The sequence below is a fragment of the Physeter macrocephalus genome, chromosome 7 (genome assembly GCF_002837175.3).
Source record: "Physeter macrocephalus isolate SW-GA chromosome 7, ASM283717v5, whole genome shotgun sequence".
NCBI classification, from domain to species: domain Eukaryota; kingdom Metazoa; phylum Chordata; class Mammalia; order Artiodactyla; family Physeteridae; genus Physeter; species Physeter macrocephalus.
Window position 1 is genome coordinate 125,203,840 of NC_041220.1, and position 17,156 is coordinate 125,220,995.

The window sequence follows — 17,156 nt, forward strand, 5'->3', positions numbered from 1 at the left end:
ACGTGTATTCTGTTGTTTTTGGATGGAATGTCCTATAAATATCAATTAAGTCCATCTTTTTATATCCATTCAGCCAGTCTATGTCTTTTCGTTGGAGCATATAATCCTTTTACATTTCAGGTAAAATCGATATGTGTGTTCCTATTACTATTTTCTTAATTGTTTTGGGTTTGTTATTGTAGGTCTTTTCCTTCTCTTGTGTTTCCTGCCTAGAGAAGTTGCTTTAGCATTTGGTGTAAAGCTGGTTTGGTGGTGCTGCATTCTAACTTTTGCTTGTGTGTAACTTTTGCTTCTCTGTAGAATCTGAATGAGTTCCTTGTTTGGTAGAGTAATCTTGGTTGTAGGTTTTTCCCTTTCATCACTTTAAATATGTCCTGCCACTCCCTTCTGCCTTGCAGAGTTTCTGCTGAAAGATCAGCTGTTAACCTTATGGCGATTCCCTTGTATGTTATTTGTTGCTTTTCCCTTGCTGCTTTTAATAGTTTTTCTTTGTATTTAATTTTTGATAGTTTGATTAATATGTGTCTTGGTGTGTTTTTCCTTGGATTTATCTGGTATGCGACTCTCTGCACTCCTGGACTTGATTGACTATTTCTTTTCCCATGTTAGGGATGTTGTCAACTATAATATCTTCAAATATTTTCTCAGACCCTTTTTTTTCTCTTCTTCTTCTGGTTCCCCTATAATTCGAATGTTGGTGTGTTTAATGTTGTGCCAGATGTCTCTGAGACTGTCCTCAATTCTTTTCATTCTTTTTTCTTTATTCTGCTCTGCAGTAGTTATTTCCACTATTTTATCTTCCAGGTCACTTATCTGTTCTTCTGCCTCAGTTATTCTGCTATTGATTCCTTCTAGAGAATTTTAAATTTCATTTATTGTGTTGTTCATCACTGTTTGTTTGCTCTTTAGTTCTTCTCGGTCCTTTTTAAACATTTCTTGTATTTTCTCCATTCTATTTCCAAGATTTTGGATATCTTTACTACCATTATTTTGAATTCTTTATCAGATAGACTGCCTATTTCCTCATCATTTGTTTGGTCTGTTGGGTTTTTACCTTGATCCTTCATCTGCTGCCTATTCTCTGTCTTCTCATTTTGTTTAAGTAACTGTGTTTGGGGTCTCCTTTTCGCAGGCTGCAGGTACGTAGTTCCCATTGTTTTTGGTGTCTGCCCCCAGTGGCTAAGGTTGGTTCAGTGGGTTGTGTAGGCTTCCTGGCGGAGGGGACTGGTGCCTGTGTTCTGTTGGGCGCAGCTGGATCTTGTCTTTCTGGTGGGCAGGGCCACATCCAGTGGTGTGTTTTGGGGTGTCTGTGAACTTAGTGTGATTTTAGGCAGCCTCTCTGCTAATGGGTAGGGTTGTGTTCCTGTCTTGCCAGTTGTTTGGCATTGGGCTTAGCATTGAGATGGAGGTTTTTGGGAGAGCTCTTTGCCAACTGATATTACGTGGGGCTGGGAGGTCTCTGGTGGTGCAGTGTCCTGAACTCGGCTCTTCCACCTCAGAGGCTCAGTCCTGACACCAGGCAGGAGCACCAAGACCCTGTCAGCCACGTGGCTCAGATGAAAAGTGAGGAAGAAAAGAAAGAAAAATATAATAGTAAATAAATAAAAATTTTTTAAAATTATTAAAATAAATTTTTTTAACAATTAAAATATAATATAAAAAGTAATAATAATTTTTTAAAAAGAGAGAGCTACCAAACCAATAAACAAATCCACCAATGATAACAAGTGCTAAAATCTATACTAAGATATACATAAAAATCAGAAACAAGTCAGTCACAGACAGCAGCCCCATGTCTACAGTTTCTCCCAAAGTCTACCACCTCAATTTTGGGATAATTCATTTTCTATTCAGGTATTCCACAGATGCAGGGTACCTCATGTTGATTGTGGGGATTTAATCCTATGCTTCTGAGCTCCACGGAGAAACTTTCCTTTCTCTTTTTTGTTCGCACAGCTCCTGGGGTTCAGCTTTGGTTTTGGCCCCATCTCTGCTTGTAGGTTGCCCTCAGGCCTCTGTTCCCACCCAGACAGGATGGAGTTAAAGTAGCGACTTATTACGGGGCTCTGGCTCACCCCTTTTGGGAAGTCTGAGGTCTTCTTCCAGCATTCAGTAGGTGTTCTGTAGGAGTTGTTCTACATGTAGATGTATTTTTGATGTATTTGTGGGGAGGATGGTGATCTCCATGTCTTACTCCTCCACCATCTTGAAGGTCCCCCCACACGTTTCTTTTTGAATTGTGGTTTACTCCAGATATATGCCCAGGAGTGGGACTGAAGGATCATTTGGTAGCTTTATTTTTAGTTTTTAAAGGAGCCTCCATACTGTTCTCCATAGTGGCTGTACCAATTTACATTCCTATCAACCGTGTAGGAGGGTTCCCTTTATTCCACACCCTCTCCAGCATTTATTGGTTGTAGACTTTTTGATGATGGCCATTCTGACTGGTGTGAGGTAATATCTCATTGTAGTTTTGATTTGTGTTTCTCTAATAATTAGTGATGTTGAGGATTTTTTCCTGTGATCTTGGCTCTCTGTATGTCTTCTTTGGAGAAATATCTATTTAGGTCTCTGTCCATTTTTCGATTGGGTTGTTTGTTTTTATGATATTGAGCTTCATGTGCTGTTTTAAATTTTGGAGATTAATCCCTTGTCAGTTGCATTGTTTGCAAATATTGTCTCGCATTCTGTGGGTTGTCTTTTTGTTTTGTTTATGTTTTCCTTTGCTGTGCAAAAGCTTTTAAGTTTCATTAGATCCCATTTGTTTATTTTTGTTTTTATTTTCATTACTCCAGGAGGTGGATCCAAAAGATATTTCTGCAATTTATGTCAGAGTGTTCTGCCTATATTTTCCTCTAAGAGTTTTATAGCATCCAGTCTTACATTTAGGTCTTTAATCTATTTTGTGTATGGTGTTAGAAAATGTTCTAATTTCATTCTTTTACATGTACCTGTCCAGTTTTTCCCAGCACCACTTGTTGAAGAGACTATCTTTTCTCCATTGTATATTCTTGCCTCCTTTGTTGTAGATTAATTGACCATAGGTGTGTGTGTTTATTTCTGGGCTCTCTATTCTGTTCTATTGGACTATAACTCTGACTTTGTGCAAGTACCATACTGTTTTGATTAAAGTAGCTTTGTAGTATAGTCTGAAGTCAGGGAGCCTGATTCCTCCCACTCCATTTTTCTTTCTTAAGATTGCTTTGGCTATTCGGGGTCTTTTGTGTTTCCGTACAAATTTTTAAAAATTTTGTTCTAGTTGTGTGAAAAATGCCATTGATAATTTGATAGTGATTGCTTTGAATCTCTAGACTGCCTTGGGGAATGTGGGCATTTTAACAGTATTGATTCTTCCAGTCTGAGAACATGGTATATCTTTCCATTTGTTTATGTTGTCTTTGATTTCTTTCATCAGCAAGTTACAGTTTCTGGAGTACAGTTCTTTTGCCTCCTTAGGTAGGTTTATTCCTAAGTATTTTATTCTATTTAATGCAGTGGTAAATGGGATTTTTTTCTTTAAATTGTCTTTCTGATCTTTTGTTTTTAGTGTATAGAAATGCAAGAGATTTCTGTGTATTAATTTTATATCTTGCAATGTTACCAGATTCATTTGTGAGCTCTAGTAGTTTTCTGGGAGCATCATTAGGATTTTCTATGTATAATATCATGAGATCTGCAAACAGTGACAGTTTTACTTCTTTTCCAGCTTGGATTCCTTTTATTTTTTTTTCTTCTCTGCATGCTGTGGCGAGGACTTTCAAAACTATGTTGAATAAAAGTGCTGAGAGTGGACATCCTTGTCTTTTTCCTGATGTCAGAGGAAATGCTTTCACCTTTTCACCTGATGTGAGCCTGATGTGGGGCTCATAACTCACACTCCTGTGGGAGAACCTCTGTGATATAATTATTTTCCAGTTTGTGGGTCACCCACCCATCAGGTATGGGATTTGCTTTTATTGTGAATGGTCCCTTCCTACTGTCTCATGGCTTCTTCTTTGTCTTTGGATGTAGAATACCTTTTTTGGTAGGTTCTGGTATTTTTTATTGATGGTTGTTCAGCAGTTAGTTGTGATTTTGGTGTTTTCATGAGAGAGGTGAGCTCAAGTCCTTCTTCTTAGCCATCTTGTCTCCAGACTCTCTCTGCATATTTTTTAATTGGATTTTCTTTTTCCTATTGAGTTGTATGAATTCCTTCTATTTTTTGATTATTAATCCCTTATCTGATATATTGTTTACAAATACTTTCTCCCAATATGTTGGTTACCTTTTCATTTTGTTGATAGCTTCTTTTGCTATGAAAAAGCATTTTATTTGACGTAGTCCCTCAAACATCAAACTAATGCAGTAGTTGGTTAATTTTTGTTTTGTTTCTTGTTTTTTTGGTGTCATATCCAAAACATTGCTCCAAGACTGATGTCAAGCAGATTTTACACTGTTTTCTCTAGGTGTTTCATGGCTTCAAGTCTTAAATTTAAGTCTTTAATCCATTTTGAGTTTATTTTTGTGAGTAGTGTGAGTTAGGGATCTGCATGTGAATATCCATTTTTCCCAAAACCATTTATTGAAAACTTTATCTTTTGCCATTGAGTATTTTTTGGCTCCCTTGTGAATATTAGTTGACCATATATGCATGGATTTATTTCTGAGCTCTCTATTCCATGGGGCTGTGTGTCTGTTTTTATGACATTAACATACTTATTGATTACTAAATCATTGTAGTATAGTTTGAAATCAGAAAGTGTGATGCCTCCAGCTTTGTTCTTCTTGTTCAAGATTACTTAGGCTATTCAGGGTCTTTTGTGGTTTCTTATGAGTTTTAGGATTGTTATTTCTAGTTCTGCAAAAAGTGCCATTGGAATTTTGATAGAAATTGCATTCTATAGATGACTTTGGGTGGTATGGGCATCTTAACAATATTCTTTTGATCCATGAATTTGAGCTATCTTTTCATTTATTTGTGTCTTCTTTAATTTTTTTCATCAATGTCTAATAGTTTTCAGTGTAGAGATCTTTCACTCCTTGGTTAAATTTATTCCTAAGTATTTTAGTGTTTTTCCTCAAGCTTTATTGACATATAACTAACATATAGCATTGTGTAAGTTTACATGTTTACTTGGTACATTTATAGATTGCAAAATGATCACCACCATATTATTAGATACCACTTCCATCCCATCATATAATTACCATTTCTTTTCTGTTGTGAGAACATTTAAGATTTACTCTCAGGCTTCCCTGGTAGTGCAGTGGTTGAGAGTCTGCTTGCTGATGCAGAGGACATGGGTTCGTGCCCTGGTCCGGGAGGATCCCACATGCCACGGCGTGCCTAGGCCCATGAGCCATGGCCACTGAGCCTGCGCATCCGGAGCCTGTGCTCTGCAATGGGAGAGGCCACAACAGTGAGAGACCTGCATACCGCAAAAAAAACAAACAAACAAAAAGATTTACTCTCTTAGCAACATTCTAGTATATGGTACAGTATTATTAGTTATAATTACCATGCTGTACCTTGGATCCCCAAATGTATTAGTCTTATAACTGGAGGTTTGCACACTTCGATGAATATCTCCCCATTTCCACCACATGCTAACCTCATGTAACCACCACTCTACTCTTTCTGTGAGTTTGTCTTTTTTAGATTCTACATATAAGTGATATCATACAGTATTTGTCTTTTTCTGACTAATTTCACTTAACATAATGCCCTCAAGGTGTGTGTATATGTGTGTATGTGTGTGTGTATCTTCTTTATGTAATCATCTGTTGAAGGACCCATGTTTCCATGGCTTTTCTATTGCAAATAATGCTTCAATGAACATGGAAGTGCAGATATCTCTACAAGATCTTGATTTCAATTTCTTTGGATATATATGCAGAAGTGGGATTGCTGGGTCATATTGTAGTTCTATTTTTAATTTTTTGAGGACCTCCATATTCTTGTCCATAGTGGCTATACCAATTTACATTTCCACCAACAGTGCAAGAGGCTTCCCTTTTCTGCACATGCTCACCAATACTTGAGAGGCATTCTAACTGCTGTTAGGTGATATCTCATTGTATTTTGATTTGTATTTACCTAATGATTAGTGATGTTGAACACCTATACATGCACTTGTTGGCCATTTTTTACCTCTTCCTTGGAAAACTATCTATTCAGTTCCCCTGCTCATTTTTTTAAACAACTGAATTATTTTTTATTATTCACTTGTGAGTTCTTTATATATTTTGGATATTACCTTATCATATATATAATTTACAAATATGTTCTCCCATTCTATAGGTTGCCTTTTCATTTTGTTGATTGTTTTATGTGTAAAAGCTTTTCAGTTTAACGTAGTCCCACTTATTGGTTTTTGCTTTGTTGATAGTGCTGTCACATTCAGTAAATCACTGCTGAGACCAATGCCAAGGAGATTTTCTCATTTTCTTCTAGGACTTTCATGGTTTCATGTCTTAAATTTAAGTATTTATTCCAGTTTGAGTTCATTTTTGTGAGTGGAGAAAGGTAGGGGGCCAATATCATTCTTCTGCATGTGGTTATCCAGTTTTCCCAATATCATTTATTGAAGAGACATTTCTCCACTGAACATCCTTGGCTCCCTTGTCAAATATTAGTTGACTGTATATGAGGGGGTTCATTTCTGGGCTCTCAACTCTGTTCCAAACAGTACCATACTCTTTTGACTATAATAGCTTTGTAGTATAGTTTGAAATCAGAAAGTGTGATGCCTCCAGCTTTGTTTTCTTTCTTTGGATTGCTTTGGCTATTTGGGGTCTTTTGTGGCCCCATACAAATTTTAGGATTTTTTTTTCTATTTCTGTGAAAAATGCCACTGGAAGTACATTGAATCTATAGATGGCTTTGGGTGCTATGGACATGTTAACAACATTAATTCCTCCAGTCCATGAACACAAGATATCTTTCCATTTGTTTGTGTCCTCAGTTTCTTCAATTGAAGTCTTGTGGTTTTCAATTCAAAGAATTTCACCTCCTTGGTTAGATTTATTCCTAAGTATTTTATTGTTTTTGATGCTATTGTGGCTGGGAGTATTTCTTTCTTTTTTCAGACATTTTATTGATTGTTGAATATACTATTGTTATATATATTCAGGTGTTTTTCTATATGTTGATTTTGTATCCTGAAACCCTACTGAATTTGTTGGTTAGTTCTAGCAGTGTTTTGTGCAGACTTTGGGATTTTCTGTATGTTAGATCATATCATCTGCAAAAAAAAGACAATTTTGCTTCTTCTTCCTCTCCTGTTTGGAAGCCTTTTATTTCTTTTTCTTTCCCAACTTATCTGGCTAAGGTTTCCAGTACTGTGTTAAATAGGGGTGGTGAGAGTGGGCACCCTTGTCTTGTTCCTGATCTAAGAGGAGAAGTTTTAACATTTTACCACTGAATATAATCTAGGCTGTGAGTTTGTCATACATGGCCTTTATTTTGTGGAGGTATATTTTTTCTATACCCATTTTGTTGAGGGTTTTTATAATGAAAGGATTTTGTATTTTGTCAGATGCTTTTTCTGCATCTATTGAGATGATCAAATAATTTTTATCTTTCATTTTGTCAATGTGGTATATCACACTGATCGATTTTTTGGATGTTGCACCATCCTTGCATCCTAGGAATAAAATCCACTTGATTATGGTGAATGATTATTTTAATGTTCTATTAAATTTTGTTTGTTAATATTTTAGAATTTTAACATTTAAGAATTTTTGCACCTATATTGTTGACCCTTGTACAATGCAGGGTTTAGAGGTACTGACCCACTGTGCAGTTAAAAATCTGCATATAAGTTTATAGTTGGGCCTGTGTATCTGCAATTCCACAAGCTCCTGTGGGGGCCCTGGCTGTTGATGTGTTCATTCATGGCTGCATACTTTCTCCTATGCGCACTCACGCTGCAGTGGAGGACAATTTTGGGCATCAGGCCAGTGGCATGCAGTGCACAGCTTATGGGGCTAGCCCCAAGTGTGGACATGCTGGTGGGGATGAGGAATATAGGGGGCACTATGCTGGTTTCTTGCACTCATGCAGCTGGAGGAGGCTGAGTTAGCTGCCAGCATAGCTCCTAGGCCCTGGTGGGGGACAGGGAGGGACCCAGGTATCTGATATCTTATACTTGCACAGACAGAGCTTGGATAGCTGTCATTGTGAACCTGGGCTCTAGTGGTGGTGTGAAGGCTGAGAGAGAGAGTAGGGGGTGGGGGCCGCGGGTAGGGAGGCACTGAGGTAAGATTGGCATTAGCAAACATAAATACCTATGGGGCAACTGGTAAGATCTATGCAGCTGACCCTTGACTGCCAGTTGCAGAAGCTGCTAGTTTGTCTGAAGAGCAGGTCTCTGTGAACCATAATCACTCTTGCTATGTGTTTGCTAATGATAGCCTCTGCTTTTCTTGTTCCTGGCCAGCCCTCTTTGTTTATCTGGGTGGGGTAAAACCAAAGCTACACATTAATGATGTGCTAGGAAAGGCTACAGAAGCTAGTCACTCACCCCACTCTTCCTTTCCTGGTGAAAGGAATTCTTTCTAGCTGGGAAGTTTCTTCTTGGTGCTGCATGATGTCAACTTGGGGGATAGGATGATGCAGGCAAAATGAAGTTTTCTTTCTTTCCTTCGTGTGCAATTACTCTGTTTTTTTGTTCCATGGTATTGCTAAAACTTCCTAAGTGGAATCTAGGGGTCTCTGGAAGCTGTTTTTCTTTGTGGATAGCTGACTAATCACTGATCATGGTGGGAGGATGGGGAAGTTGGGATCTCCTACATTGCTATTTTTTCCCAGAATGTATGAGTAGTTACTTTGCTGTTTATGATTCTATTGTAAATGGGATTTTTTCTTTATTTCTCACTCAGTTATTTTATTGTTATGTATAGAAAAGCAGCTGATTTTGTGTATGTTGATTTTGTATCCTGAAACTTTACTGACTTCATTTAATCTAAAAGTTTTTTGGTGGAGTCTTGAGAGTTTCCTATATATAAGATCATGTCACTTGCAAACAGATACAATTTTACTTCTTTCTTTCTGATTTGGATGCTTTTTATTTCTTTTCTTGCCTAATTGCTCTGGCTAGGACTTCTGATACTATGTTTAATACAAGTGGTAACAGTGGGCATCCCTGTCTTGTTCCTGATTTTACAAGAAAACTTTTCAGCTTTTCACCAGTGCTTAAGATGTTAGTTATCTTATCTAAATGGCCTTTACTCAGTTACAAGGCCCTTTTAGTATCTACAGTCTGACCAAGTTTGGTGGGCTTACCTCCGGGTCTCCCAGACTATAGCCAAGAGGGGCTGGAGTTGGTTCACAGGTCACTTCAGTTTCCACATCTGGGACCAAGGACTGTATGTCTATTACCAGATAAAGAGTGGGCATGACTCCTCTTGGGTCCCTTGGTGTATGGTGCTGGTGACAGGACCAAGGCAAACAGAGCTATAGCCAAGTTTCCCATGGGTAGAGAGCTGTTTCTGTTTCTGTAGCTGGGACCATGGTCAGTGAGTCAGCCACCTTGGTATGAGCCTACTTAACAAAATGGCTCTCTCTGTTCTTGGACTGCACTTGGGTTTCACTATCTCCTACCTGGATCCCCAAACTCCCAGGAAGACACTTTTGTGTGTGGTTGTATGATAAATTGTTGTTGGGGAGGGAAACATGCAAAGGACATATTATTTGGCCATTCTGATGAAATTTTCCTCTTGATTAGGTAAAATAATTAACACCCTTTTGTATATGAAAGTGGAAAGGGTAAGTAAGTTGTCCAAGGTCCCAGAGGTATTAAATAATAGGAAGAAGCTTCAACCCTTGTCTCTCTGAAAAAAAGCCTTCTATTTTTATCATACTGCCTCCTAGTAAAATTAAAGTATATCATCTTTCAATGATGACAGCACAGAGACTGTTTGATGTGTCTTGTCTCCCCAAGCTGTAGCCTCAAAGCCAGGGTACTAGCAGGGAAAGCAGCATTGTCAAATAAAACAGTATAGCTCGGTCTTCTCAGGAATGGTGGCAGCATCTCAGCAGAGGAGGCTCTTGGTTAAATTCTGCAATAGGCCAAACGAACTTTTTGGCCAACCCAATATTTAGCATCAAATGTTGTTTGCCCCTGCGTTGCAGTTTTCTCTAGTTATTCTTCAGTAGTTATTTGATAAAGTCTGTTTCTTGTCCAGCCCTGTGTTGGGCATTGGTACTCTGAAAATTAATGGAGGAGCAGTAAACACTGTGCCTAAATAAAGGGTGGTGTGCCCTTCCCTGTACTGTCCCCCAGGGCTCACCAGATACCCCAAACAGCCTAATGAGAAGTTCTAGGCAGGGAGAAGCTATACAATGAGCAGATACCTGAGACTAGTAGGAACAAGGTAAACCCGGAAATGTGGCCCATAACCCATTCTCACACAGGTGTATGTTAGAAGAAAATCTTTTTTCCCCATGTAACTAGGAACAGATGATTCTAGAAAAGTCATATAGAAAGAGGTGGAGAGACAGGGAGGAAGTGTCTGGAGGGAGGCTAAATTACACATATTCTGTACAAGGATAAACCTTTGGGTCATGATAGGTGCTTAATATGTGAAATTTCGTATTTTTTCAAACAGTGGCCTGGTTTGTATTTAGAATTTCTCTATAGGTCATTTAAGTTCCCACTTACAGTTTATGGGCTCGTCTCCATGGAGTTTGATAGAGAAAATGATTATGCATTTTTTTCTTACTGCAAAGCACTGAGCAGTATGGTGATTAAACATATGGCCTCTGGCATTAGTTTGCCTGGTACTATTTCTAGATTCTTAATTGCTAGGTGGCTTCAGACAAGTTACTTGGTCTCTCTAAACCCCAATTTTTTCATCTATTAAGTAGGTAATGGTACCTACCCTATAATATTTGGTAATGAGTAAATAGGAGAATTAATGTAATTTGTAAATTTGTTGGCATATAGTAAGTGCTCAGGAAATGTTATTCTAATTGTAATTATCATTATTTCTAAAGTGCTAGGAAACTCTCCTCTCCTCTATGGATGATGGTAGTTGGTTGAGGACTCTTGTGAGGAAGAATTATAGGGTCAACAATATCTTGGGTGGGGTCAACCATGTCCTTGATGTTATGCCCACTGGAAGGAGCCCAAGGGTTTCTCTCATTGGTTCTTAACTTTGGTTGCACATTCAAATCCCCTGGGGAGCCTCTAAAGCTCCTGATGCTAGACCACTTCCAGACTAATTAAATCAGAATATCTAGAGATGACATTTTCATTTTTACAGCTCTCCAGCCGACTTGAATGTGCAGTCATGAGCGAGAACAATTACACTAGCTCCTAAAAGTGAAGAATGAGGACCAGTAGCCTTGGCATTACTTGGGAGATTGTTATAAGTGTTCAATCCTGCCCCACCCCAGCCTAGAGGTACTGAATCAGTCTGTATTTTAACAAGATTTCCAGGTGATTCACCTGCACATTCAAGTTTGAGAAGCACAGCTCTAGCTTGATGTTTCCAACAGTATCTCTCAGCAGCTTCTCTTAGCACAAGTAATCTCACCAGCAACAGAATCTTCTGGTGGTCATTCTTTTCAATATTAATCTGGTCAACAGTTCCCAAGAATGCTTCCTGTCCCACCTTTTGTACTTCTTCAGTCTGGAAATAGCCCAGTTCCCTGTTTCTTGTTCAGGGTTCCCTCTAGAGGGCACTGCCATACAGCTCTTCGGAGGATCTCTTTCAAAGACCAATTGGATATCATAAAGCACATGATATCATGTTTCTAAGCACAAAAGCAATCATTTTTGCCCTTTAGTTATTAAAGGTAGAGGTTTATTGGCACTCCTTAGCTCAGAGAGGACTCACATACTCTTTGGAAAGGCATCTGAAGTGTTGCTAGACATAACCCAACAGTCCATCAGGCAGTCTCTGAAGTCAGAACTAGGGAGAGGATCTGGCAAGACTTTACAATTTCTTTTCTCAGATAAGCCCTTAAGGAATAGCAATAAATAAGTGAGAAATGTCTTAGAAATATACCCATACATCTTTGTCAGTAAGCAGAGGCTCAGTTACAATGCCATAACAATCAATTCCAAGACCTCATTTGCTGCATACAGAGTTTATTTGCTACTAACAAGAATTGAGAGTAGGTCTCTGCTCATCATAGGCACTCAGATTCCCAGGCTTACCAAGACTCCATCTCAACATAGGCTTTGTCAGTTACTGAGGCTGGGAAAAGGAAATTGCAGTTTCTCACAGAAATGAAATGTTTTTGTCTGGAAGTGACGCATGTCACTTTCATTCTCATTTCACTGTCCTTGCAAGCTTACAGGACTAACTTAGAAGAATGAGAGGGAAGGAAACCTTACTGTGTTTTTTTGCTTTAAGGAGAGAAGCATTAATTAAGAATGGACATATTTCTTTAGTCTCCCATTTTCATTTCTTTTATATCCTTATATCTAAAAAGAAATGTTGATATATATACTGATAGCATAAGGCAAAAATAATAGTTTAATCTCACATCCTTTTTTCTCCCCTATTCCCCAATTCTCATTATATTATTTTCTAGACTTCTCATTCTGGGTTATTACAGATAAATTTCTTCTTTTTCTTGGTCTTGGATATTTATTTTATAAATAAAATTTATCAGATAAAATACATTAGGTATAATATGCTTTTTTCTTGTATTCTCCCAGATTTGAATCATTTCTAATTTAAATCCTTCATCAAAAACCATTTTCAATGAAAGTCTTGGTATGGCAAAGATGCTGATTCTTTATAGGCCTTAGAATATTTTAATTATGTTCTGACCTTTGAATGACAGTTTGGCTGGGTATACAGTTCTAAGTTCAAATTCCTTTTCCTTTAATTCTTTGAAAAGACAACATTTTCTTCATTCATTGTGTTGTTGGAAATCTGGTGGAAATTTAATACTCATTCCTTTGTATGTAATCTTCTCTTTCTCTATCAGCTTTTGGAATTTGTCTTTGATGTTCTTAAATTTTACTACCATTTGCCTACATGTGGCTCTGCCCTTATCATCTTCTTTGTCATTCTGTGATGTCTTCAATCTAAGGTCTTCATCTTTTCTTCTAATTCCAAGAAAGTTTTTTTTTCATGAGTTCTTCAATTTTATTTCTCCTTCTTTCTAAAATTCCCATTATCTGAGTATTAGTCTTTCTACATGAAAAAATCCCTTGTCTTTGTTCTCTCCTTCAGGGATATTTCCTCTATCAGATCTTCCAATTTAATGATTTGTTCCTCAGTCATATCCATTCTGCTATCCAGCCTACCTATTAGGTCTTTTACTTCAAGTATTATGTTTTTATACCTAATATTTGTGCTTGAGTCTTTGCTATGTTTCTTTGTTCTTGTTTTATATTAGTGATATGTTCTAGTAGCTTTCTTAGTCTAATTTTAAATTATTAAAAAAATTTTTTTATACTGGAGTATAGTTGATTTACAATATTGTGTTAGCTTCAGGTGTACCACAAAGTAATTCAATGATTCAGTGGATACATATACATATATCCATTCTTTTTCAGATTCTTTTCCCAATAGGTTATTACAAAATATAAAGTTCCCTGTGCTATACAGTAGGTCCTTGTTGATTATCTATTTTATATACAGTAGTGTGTATATGTTAATCCCAAACTCCTAATTTATCCCTCCCCACCACCACATTTTCCCTTTGGTAACCAGAATTTTGTTTTTGAAGTCTGTGAGTCTATTTCTGTTTTGTAAATAAGTTCATTTATATCATATTTTTTAGATTCCACATATAAGTGATATCATATGATATTTGTCTTTCTGAAGGGACATACCTCAATCCTTTCAAGATTCCATAAACAAGAAACAGCAGAAACAACAACCAGCAGAGATTCCTGTCCCCCACAGTTAGTTTGCAACCTCTTCAAGAGCTTCCTAGGTGAAATGTGAAACTGGTCCCCATACACGGAGGGCAGGGAGCTTCCATATGAAGCTTCTCTTGAGCAGCTGCAAGACAAGGAGATCTCTGCACTGACCCACCAAATTTTGAAAGTTTATGTAGAAGGTCAGTCACACATGCCATCCAGAAAATCTCAATAACACGTTGCTCTCTCAAGGCTGCATCCTTGTAAATGGTTCCCATTGTGGGAGTGGGGGACAGTGTACATTCCAAGCACAGGGAGAGAGGTGAGAAGCCTCTGACTGCTGTGTCCAGCTTGAGAGCCAACTAGAGGTCATGTTCTCTTGATTACCTCCGCCAACACCCGCCCAAGACTTCGGATATTAGAATTATTGGCCAGAAAACAAAAAATAATAGAAGTGTTTAAATGTATAAAGAAGTAAAAGAGATACTCAAATGCTCCTCAAGAAAATAAATCACCAACAAAAATGAAGACAAGCTTTGAAAAAAATCAAACCCCTAGGAGTGAAAAAAAAGTTAAAAATATAATCTCGGGATAAAGAGCAGATTGGGCACAGCTGAAGAAAGAATTATGAAACTGGAAACAAAATTATTAGCTCAGAGAAGAAAGGGCTTAGAAAATATTAGAGTTTAAAAGACGTTTAATTTATAATGATAAGTTCTAACATCTTTAAAATTGGAGTGTCATATAATTGGGGTGTCAGAAAGATACAATAGAGAATGAGGAAGAGACAATATTTGAAGAGATTATAGCTGAGAATTATAAAAATAAAGATGTAAAGATATGAATTCATAGGATATGGAAGAAAAACTTTTAAAAAGATAAATAGAAGTAAATCCAAACCTAGACAAATCATAATGAAATTGAACACTAAGACAAAGAAAAGATCATAAAGGTAACTGAAAAGCAAAAGAAATAATATCTGCAAAGAATAATATAAATATTAGCTAACATTGACTTTTTGGGATATAGTTGACATACATTCTTTTCGTTTCAGGTGTACAACATACTGATTCAATATTTGTATACATTGAAAATTAATCACCACAGTAAGACTAGTTAACCTCTACCACTAGACATAGTGCTTTTTCTTGTGATTAGAACTTTTATGACCTACTCTCTCAGCAACTTTCAAATATACAATAGGGTATTATTAACTATAGTCACCATGCTGTATATTACATCCTCATAATTTATTTTATAAGAAAAGTTTGTACCTTTGCTGTTTCACCCATTTTACCCACCTCCCACCCCTCACCTTTGTTAACCAACAACTGTTCTCTGTGTTCATAAGTTCAGATTTGTTTTCATTTGTTTTGGATTCTACACATAAAAGTGAGATCATACAGTTTCTGTCTTTCTCTGACTTATTACACTTGGCATAATACCCTCAAGGTCCACCCCTGTGGCCACAAATTCATGATTTCATTTTTTATGGTGGAATACAACACTGTTGTATATATGTGTGTGTATGTATTTGATATATATAGTGTGTATATATACTATATATATTTATATTAATTTATATGAATGAATCTATTCATCCATCAATGGACAATAATGTTGCTTTCATGTCTTGGCTGTTGTAAATAATGCTGTAAAAAATATGGGGATCTACGTGACGTAGATGTAGAGAATGGACTTGAGGATGCAGGGGGTGAGGGGGAACCTGGGGCAAAGTGAGAGTAGCCTAGACATATATACACTACCAAATGTAAAATAGATAGCTAGTGGGAAGCAGCCGCACAACACAGGGAGAGTAGCTCGGTGGGGTGGGATAGGGAGGGTGGGAGGGAGATGTAAGAGGGAGGGGATATGGGGACATATGTATGCATATGGCTGATTTGCTTTGTTGTACAACATAGTATTGTGAAGCAATTATACTCCAATAAAGATGTATTTTAAAATGTGGGAGTGCATATATCTTTTTTGAGATAGCATTATTTTCCTCAGATAAATGACTAGAAGTGGAATTGCTGGATTATAGGGTAGTTATATTTTAATTTTTTTGAAGAACCTTCACATTGTTTTCCACAGGGGCTGCACCAATTTACATTCCTACTAACAGTGCACAAACATGCCCATTTTACCACATCTTTGCCAATAATTCTTATTTCTTTCTGATAATGTCATTCTAACAGGTGTGAGGTAATAGTTCATTGTGGTTTTGATTCACATTTCTCTGATGATTAGTGTTGTTGAGCATCTTTTCATGTACCAGTTGGTTAGCTGTATGTCATCTTTGGAAAAATGTCTATCCAGAGCCTCTGCCCACTTTTAAATCAGACTGTTTGGAGTTTTTTTGCTATTGAGTTGTATGAGTTTTTAATATTTTGGAATTTAGCCCCTTGTGAGACATATGATTTGCAAATATTTCCTCCCATTCAATAGATTGCCTTTTCATTTAGTTGATACTGTGCAGAAGTTTTTTAGTTTGATATAGTCCCACTTGGCAAGAATGATGCCAAGGAGCTTACCACTTATGTTTTCTTCTAGGAGTTTTCTTTTTAAAGTTATTCAGTTATATATATATGAATATATGTATCCTTTTTTCAGATTCATTTCCATTATAGGTTATTATAAAATATTGAATATAGTTCCCTGTGCTATACAGTATGTCCTTGTTGGTTATCTATTTTATATGTAGTAGTGTGTATATGTTAATCCCAAATGCCTAATTTATCCCTCCCCTCGCCACCCCTGCTTTCCCGTTTGGTAACCATAAGTTGGTTTTCTATGTTTGTGAGTCTATTTCTGTTTTGTAAATAAGTTCGTTTGTATCATGTTTTTTAGATTCCACGTATAAGTGATATCATATTATATTTGTCTTTCTCTGACTTTACTTAGTATGATAGGTCCACCATGTTGCTGCAAATAGCATTATTTCATTCTTTTTTTATGGCTGAATAATATTCCATTATATAAATATATATGTGTGTGTGTGTATACACACACACCACATCTTCTTTATACATTTATCTGTCAATGGACATTTAGGTTGCTTCCATGTCTTGGCTGTTGTAAATAGTGTTGCTATGAACATTGGAATGCATATTTTTTTTGACTTAGAAGTTTTTGTCTTTTCTGGATATATGCTCAGGAATGGGATTGCAGGATCATATGGTAGTTCTAGTTTTAGTTTTTTAAGGAATCTCAATACTGTTCTCCATAGTGGCTACACCAATTTACATTCCTACCAACAGTGTAGGGGGGTTCCTTTTTCTCCACACCCTCTCCAGCATTTATTATTTGTAGGCTTTTTGATGATGTCCATGCTGATTGGTGTGA

The 17,156-nt window shown here is 37.1% G+C and overlaps 1 long non-coding RNA gene across 1 annotated transcript in view; it reads right to left on the reverse strand.

Annotated features, from left to right (window-relative positions):
* Positions 1-1,116: 1,116 nt before the first annotated feature.
* Positions 1,117-17,156, reverse strand: part of LOC129392256 (uncharacterized) — a 116,504-nt gene continuing 100,464 nt past the window's right edge. The window contains exons 2-3 of the long non-coding RNA XR_008617881.1: positions 5,188-5,408; positions 1,117-1,551 (exon numbers count right to left, since the gene is read on the reverse strand). This is a non-coding gene — a long non-coding RNA (uncharacterized lncRNA). The remainder of the gene's footprint in view (positions 1,552-5,187; positions 5,409-17,156) is intronic.